This window comes from Vicugna pacos, chromosome 9, assembly GCF_048564905.1.
Source record: "Vicugna pacos chromosome 9, VicPac4, whole genome shotgun sequence".
NCBI classification, from domain to species: domain Eukaryota; kingdom Metazoa; phylum Chordata; class Mammalia; order Artiodactyla; family Camelidae; genus Vicugna; species Vicugna pacos.
Window position 1 is genome coordinate 973,882 of NC_132995.1, and position 7,179 is coordinate 981,060.

Consider the following 7,179-nt stretch of genomic DNA (forward strand, 5'->3'; position numbering starts at 1 on the left):
ATAAAACTCCTAGAAGAAAAAACATCAGTAATACATTATCTGACATAAATCTCAGCAATGTTCTCCTAGGGCAGTCCACCCAGGCAATCAAAATAAAAACAAAAATAAACAAATAGGACTTAATTAAACTTACAAGCTTTTGCACAGCAAAGGAAACCATAAGCAAAACAAAACGACAGTCTACAGACTGGGAGAAAATATCTGCAAACCATGCAATTGACAAAGGCTTAATTTCCAGAATATATAAACAGCTCATACATCTTAATAAAAAAAAAATCCAAAAATGGGCAGAAGACCTAATCAAGCAATTCTCCAATGAAAACATACAAATGGCCAATAAGCACATGAAAATATGCTCAATATTGCTAATTGTCAGAGAAATGCAAATCAAAACTACAATAAGGTATCACCTCACACCAGTCAGAATGGCCATCATTCACAAGTCCACGAACAATAAATGCTGGAGAGGGTGGGGAGAAAAGGGAACCCTCCTATACTGTCGGTGGGAATGTAGTTTGGTGCAGCCATTATGGAAAACAATATGGAGATTCCTTAAAAAACTAAAAATAGACTTACCATATGATCCAACAATCCCACTCCTTGGTATATATCTAGAGGGAACTCTAATTCACACGCACCCCAGTGTTCATAGCTGCACTACGTACAATAGCCAAGACATGGAAGCAACCTAAATGTCCATTGACAGATGACTGGATAAAGAAGTAGTGGTATATTTATACAATGGAATACTACCCAGCCATAAAAAAGAATAAAATTATGCCCTTTGCAGCAACATGGATGGACGTGGCAATCATCCTTCTAAGTGAAGTAAGCCAGGATAAGAAAGAAAAATATCATGTGATATCACTTATATGTGGAATCAAAACAAAAACAAAAACCACACACAAATGAGCTTATTTACAAAACAAAGACAGACTCACAGACATAGAAAATAAATTTATGGTTACTGAGGAGCGAGGGGAAAGGGGTGGGAAGGGATTAACTGGGAGTTCAAAATCTGCACCTCTCGGGGAGTGACAGAAATGTTAGGTATCTTAATTGTGATGGTGGTTTCATAGGTGTACACACCTATCAAGATTCTTCAAATTGTACATCTGAAATACGTATAACTTACTGTATACAAATTATACCACGATAAACTTGTTCGAAAAAAGTAAAATTCTAGTCTGGCAACCAAACCCCTGGGAGTCTCTATCTTGCTCCAGGCCATTTGGCTGGCTCATACCTCACACCAACTTCAGTAATTTTCCCATTGTCTCTTCTATATTGAATGGGAGACATGTTTCACTTCCACGTATAGGAAGCCCTTTATGCCTCTCCCTATCTTCATAAAACTTGATCTTGCTCATCCCATAAGGACTGAAGGCAAGATGGAGGGCACTGAGACCCTTCATCCACAGTTTATGACCTGGACTATGTAGCTACTCATTTGAGCCTAAACATCCACCACAAAAACAAAATCCTGATCCAGCAGAGCCACTCCTGGGCATTTATCTGAAGGAAACAAAAACAGTAACTCAAAAAGATTCATGCCTTCAGGGGGTGGGAAGGGATAAACTGGGACTTCAAGATTTGCAGATACTTATTACTATATACAAAATAGAAACAAGTTTACACTGTATAGCACAAGAAAGTATATTCAGTATCTTGTAGTAACTTATGGTTAAAAAGAATATGAAAACAAATATATGTATGTTCCTATATAACTGAAGTATTGTGCTGTACACCAGAAATTGACACAACATTGTAAACTGACTGTACTTCAATAAAAACATATTTAAAAAAGATATGCACATCCACGTTCACTGCAGCAGTATGTACAACAGCCTAGGCATGAAAGCAACCTGAGTGCCCATCAACGGACGAATGGACGAAAAATGTGGTGTGGTTTATACATTCACATACAATGGAATATTATTCAGCCAAAAATAGACGGAAATCTTGCCATTTTCAACAACATGGACGGACCTTGAGAACACCATGCTAAGTAAAACAAGTCAGAGAAAGAAAGATACTGCATGATCTCACTTATATGTGGAATCTAACCCTCCCCCCTAAAATAAATTCACAGATACAGAGAACAGACTTGTGACTGTCAGAGGCTGGGGATAGCGAACGTGTGAAATGGATGAAGATGGTCAAAATGTACAGTCTTCCAGTTATAAAATAAGTTAATAATGATGTAATGAACGGTGAGTATAATTAATACTGTACTGTATAGTTGAAAGTTGCTGAGAATAGATCTTAAAATTTCCCATCACAAGAAAAAATTGTAACTATGTACAGTGATGGATATTAGACATATTGATCATTGTGCAACATATACAAATACTAAATCACTATGTTGTATACCTGAAACTAATATGTCATATGTCAATTACATTTCAATTTTTAAAAATTCACATATCTATAAACTCATATTTTGAATAGAATTGGTGACTGCAATTCACAGAATGAAATATTGTTGGCAAACAGATAACAGAAAAGCCAAATGTGTTTCGTTAATTTCATCCAAAGATGGTGAGGGTTAGGGTGAGTATTTCCAGAACTGATAGATACCGAGGAAAGGGCAGTGTGGAGAAAAAGAAGGGTTCGGCACAGAGCTGAGGCAAACACCAGCATGTTGGTAAATTACCTGGGATGAATTAGTGAGCTGGTTTCCACCTGAAAAATTAGTGCTCAATCACATTGAGAAGCTACAGGTTGCCATGTGGAATATGCCCAAATGCTAGAAAGGGGGAATTCTGCAGCAAATAGTGATGTTTCTCTGTTTCACTACAACCATAGAAGGAAAAATACTAGGCTGAGTATATGTCCAGTATTGTGGACAAGCCCAATTACCCATCCTCTTTCCTGGATTGTGTAGACCCAAAACTAAAACGGAGTCACTTATACGACGGACAAAATGAAGTTGGCCAACACAGCTGCATTAAAGAAAACCAAACTTAACCTTACCTGACGCAGCTGCAGGAGTTTACAGTTCTTCAAAATCAGCAGAGGATACCAGCCGATTCTCAAACTTCAAGTTTGTTCACACCATCTCTGGATTTCCTTCTTCCTGACTCAGCTACCCTGATCTAAATACGAAAGACCAATCAGATGAAAAAGTCAAATAATTCCCCCATTAACCCCATAAAAATCCCTCAGTCTGTGAGCAACTGAGAACTCAATGCTCCAGTATCCTTGAGATTCCCTCCTTGCAGGCTGAAACCGTTGCAAAAAAACTCACCTTTCATTCTAAGTGAAGTAAGCCAGAAAGAGAAAGAAAAATACCATGAGATCGCTCATATGTGGAATCTAAAAAACAAAAACAAACAAAAACAAAGCATAAATACAGGACAGAAATAGACTCATGGACAGAGAATACAGACTTGTGGTTACCAGGGGGGTAGAGGGTGGGAAGGGATAGACTGGGATTTCAAAATTGTAGAACAGATAAACAAGATTACACTGTATAGCACAGGGAAATATACACAAAATGTTATGATAAATCACAGAGAAAAGAATGTGACAATGAGTGTGTATATGTCCATGAATGACTGAAAAATTGTGAACACTGGAATTTGACACAACACTGTAAAATGATTATAAATCAATAAAAAAAACTCACCTTTCTGTCTATAGAGTGTGCACCTACTTCAACTTTAACTTGAGTACCCAACCCCCACACCTCGTGGCCTTTCTCTTGTTTTCCGAAACAGCCTACACTCTATGCAGTATTTATCTCTCTAAATAAATCTACCTTTACTCAAAAAAAAAAAAAAACCTCTCATCTTTCTGCTCCATTCTACTTATTGCGCGGTTTGGATTTTCGACAGCCATATCCAGGTTGCTGTTGTGAACACTGTCCTACACGTCATCACCTCGTTCACGTGAGGCGGGGCCGCTCTTTAGCAAAAATCTTTCTCGGATGGGAATAATTTTTCTCAGAGTGGTTTTACTAATTACCACACCATCTGTAAGTAATATAAGACCCCAAATATCCACGTCTTCTGAAACAGTGTGGCAACCGCTCTGACTCTAATACCTGACCCCTGGCTACGGTCATCGGCGTAAGTACAACGCAGGGTGTAATAAAGCTCTACCCTCCCCACCCTGCACGGCCAATCCGCTGGGCGTCTGCAGGGGAAACGGACGCTTGACCGGTCCCCCGACACAGCAAGGCCCGTCAGCTCCCACGGGCCAGCACACACTACCGAAGCCCTAACCCACCTGCGGATATCCGCGGTCTCACCCAGGGCTCCGGAGACGAGGGCCTTCCGGTCAACTTCCTGCGCTCGCGCGCCTGAGCCCGCGCTTACAACCCGCTCAGCGTTAAACTCCCAGAAGCGAAAGCGCTGAAGGCCGAGGACTCTGCCCACGCCTCCCGCGTCCACGCGCGGTGCCTTCTGGGAGTCGAAGGTAGTGGCGTTCTCTGCGCAGGCGCACCGTGACCGCCGATCTCGCGAGAGAGGGTATCTGGGGAGGAAGTGAGCCCGCCCACCCGTGGAAGGTAGAGAATCCTGGCTGGAGACCTGGTTGGTTGGGCCTGGCGGATCCCGGAAGCAGGCGGTGCGGTTGCCTGGAAACCACAAGCTTTCCGCTTGAACGGATTCTCTCGTTTCGTGGGCCTGTGCCCACCCGCATTAACTACGTTCCCATCTTCCCTTGTAACTGGGCCGAGTGATTATATGGAATGAAATCCCACGTGATATCCATCAATGGCGGCGCATGAATCTGAAGGCTGAGACGTGCCTTCTCCAAACTCTCCAACTGTGAACGGGGAGAATTTGAGACCTGCTGCTGAACATAATAAACCTTTTTGTGGAGGAGCTCACACAATTTGCCAGTTCGCCACAGTAAAATGCTTCATGCGAAAGACAGGATGTGAACGTGAGTGTTTTAACAGGGGTCAGCTGTGGTTGGTGGGGAAAGGAGAATGCCAGGTGCACTATTCACGTGTATCTGAATTTCTTCACAGGTCAGTATTGTTTTACGTTTGAAATGAAGTTAACTATTGTCATCTCTGAGTGGCCGGAGCAGAGGAACGTCTCACATTCACTGGATCTGAGCTTTTAGGGACAGGGATCTCGCTTCGGCCATTCTCTGTTATTTCCCCTGCATGGCTGACAACTATAGAGCCCTCAGGAATGGGAGATTTCTCTTCAGTTCTGGCCCTGATATTTCCTGCGTCATGGAGACAAAAACAAACAAACAAAACCCCATAGCTTCAGGGTCAGCCAAGGGGGGCTGAAGAGGAATTCAAGGAGTTGAGCTGCCCAAATGGAAAAATGTGCAAGGAGCAGCCATACTGCGAAACAAACTGCGCGAGGAGCTGACATGGAGCGAAACAGCACCTTATTCTAGTTCAACAAGAGGGCGCACGCCCGCGTGGCGCACTTGTCCTACTTTTATCTATTCTGCTCACACATGTGCATTATTCATTTCTTTGTTCAGACTACTTACATAACGCTACTAGCGCATGCGTACCTTTACTTTCTTTATTCATAAAGCTTACATAACTGGTGCATGTGTACATTTACCTCTTACCTCATACACAGGCAAGTTGTGGTGACCTTGGACCTGGGTCCCACGGCCTACTCAGTAAGGCTGCTGACATTCAGCCTACTTGCTTCTCCCCCACAGTGAGGGATACACCTAGGTCTGTCCATAGCTCCACCTACAGCCGTCAAACAATGTAGCCTGGGAAGAAGACTGTGAAAACCCCTAAGAATGTTCTCCAGGCTCATTTGGTCAAATGTTTCAGACATCCCAGATATCCAGAACAGAGTCTGAAAGTTGGCGTCAGTCTCGAAGAGGAGAAGTCCCGTTCATCTCAGACATCTCTTCTGAAAATAGAGGACAAGAGCGCATTACAGGAACCCATCGACTTGTAGCAAAAAAACTAGTGGACTTACCTATGTGTTTTTGTATCTAAAATTCTCAAAAATAATAATCATAACCATCTCTATACTTCTTACTATTTATTGGAAAATCTAAACTCGAATATCCTCAGGTAAGGGTTTTTAATTCCAACCATAGTTGGCTAATGGAGACCAGATTTACCTACCAACCATAAATTACTAGAAAACCAGTCAAAATATACACAACAATGTTTTTCAGATATTCCATAGTAGACAGCACTGGACAGTGAACCCTGAGAGCAAGGAGTCAGATTACATGAGCTCTACAATCTTTTCAAAAAAACAGCTTTTGGATTCATTTCTTTTCTCTATTGTTTACCTGTTTTCAAAGTTCATTTATTTGGGCTCTATTTTTGTAGTTTCTACGGCTTGATTTAGGATAAATTTGCTATTCTTTCACTGGTGGGCTAAGGTGTACTTACCAGCTTCCAAAACTCCAGCAATCACTGATTTCTTTCTTTCACTAAATTATGTTTGCATTATATAAATGGAACAAAAAGTGTTTACTCTTTTGTCTGGTTTCTTTCACACAAGTGAGTATTTTGAGAGTCATCTGTGTTTCTGGTATAAACTGCAACACCCCACGATGTCAAGTTAAAATCTTACACTGGTTACGTATCTGGTATCCAATGCACAATTGCTATACCTGCCAAGAAACAGAAATACAAGACCTATCAGCACTAGAAAAAAAAGTCTATTGGAAACAAGCACAAACATGGCAGACTGACATACAAGCATGTTACATAGATTTTATTGATGTCCTACATTTTGTTTTGGAGTTATGGGTAGAAAAACTGAATTTAATAAAGAGAAAATATAAGATGCCAAACAAATCTTAATCAACCTATAGAAGTTTAAAGAAACACAACATCTAAAATATAAAATATGCTGCATGGAATGAGCAGCATATGAGATATTATAGAACAAAATATTAGTGAACTGGAAGATGTAGCTATGGAAATTATGCGGAAAGAACCACAGAGAGGGAGAGAGAGAAAAAAATGTATATAAAATGTGTCCAAAATTCGAAACTATAACTCAGGTCAATTCATATATGTCTAGTTTCTATTTCTGCTCCTCCATACTGTTTCAGCTCTGCCCTTTTATATCCTCATTCATTTAAGATTCTAGTTAATTCTTAAATATTTTTAAATAGTAAAATAAAACATATTTAAAATGCAGTTGTGTATATATGTGCCTGTGTGTCTATTTACATTTATTTATATTCTTATTCCTTCACAACCATAAGAATAAT

General features: G+C 40.6%; 1 long non-coding RNA gene across 1 annotated transcript; it reads left to right on the forward strand.

Annotated features, from left to right (window-relative positions):
• Positions 1–4,461: 4,461 nt before the first annotated feature.
• On the forward strand, positions 4,462–5,526 carry LOC140698014 (uncharacterized). Its single transcript, XR_012075367.1, has 2 exons — positions 4,462–4,893; positions 4,982–5,526. It is a non-coding gene; the product is annotated as an uncharacterized lncRNA (long non-coding RNA).
• The last annotated feature ends 1,653 nt before the right edge of the window (positions 5,527–7,179 follow it).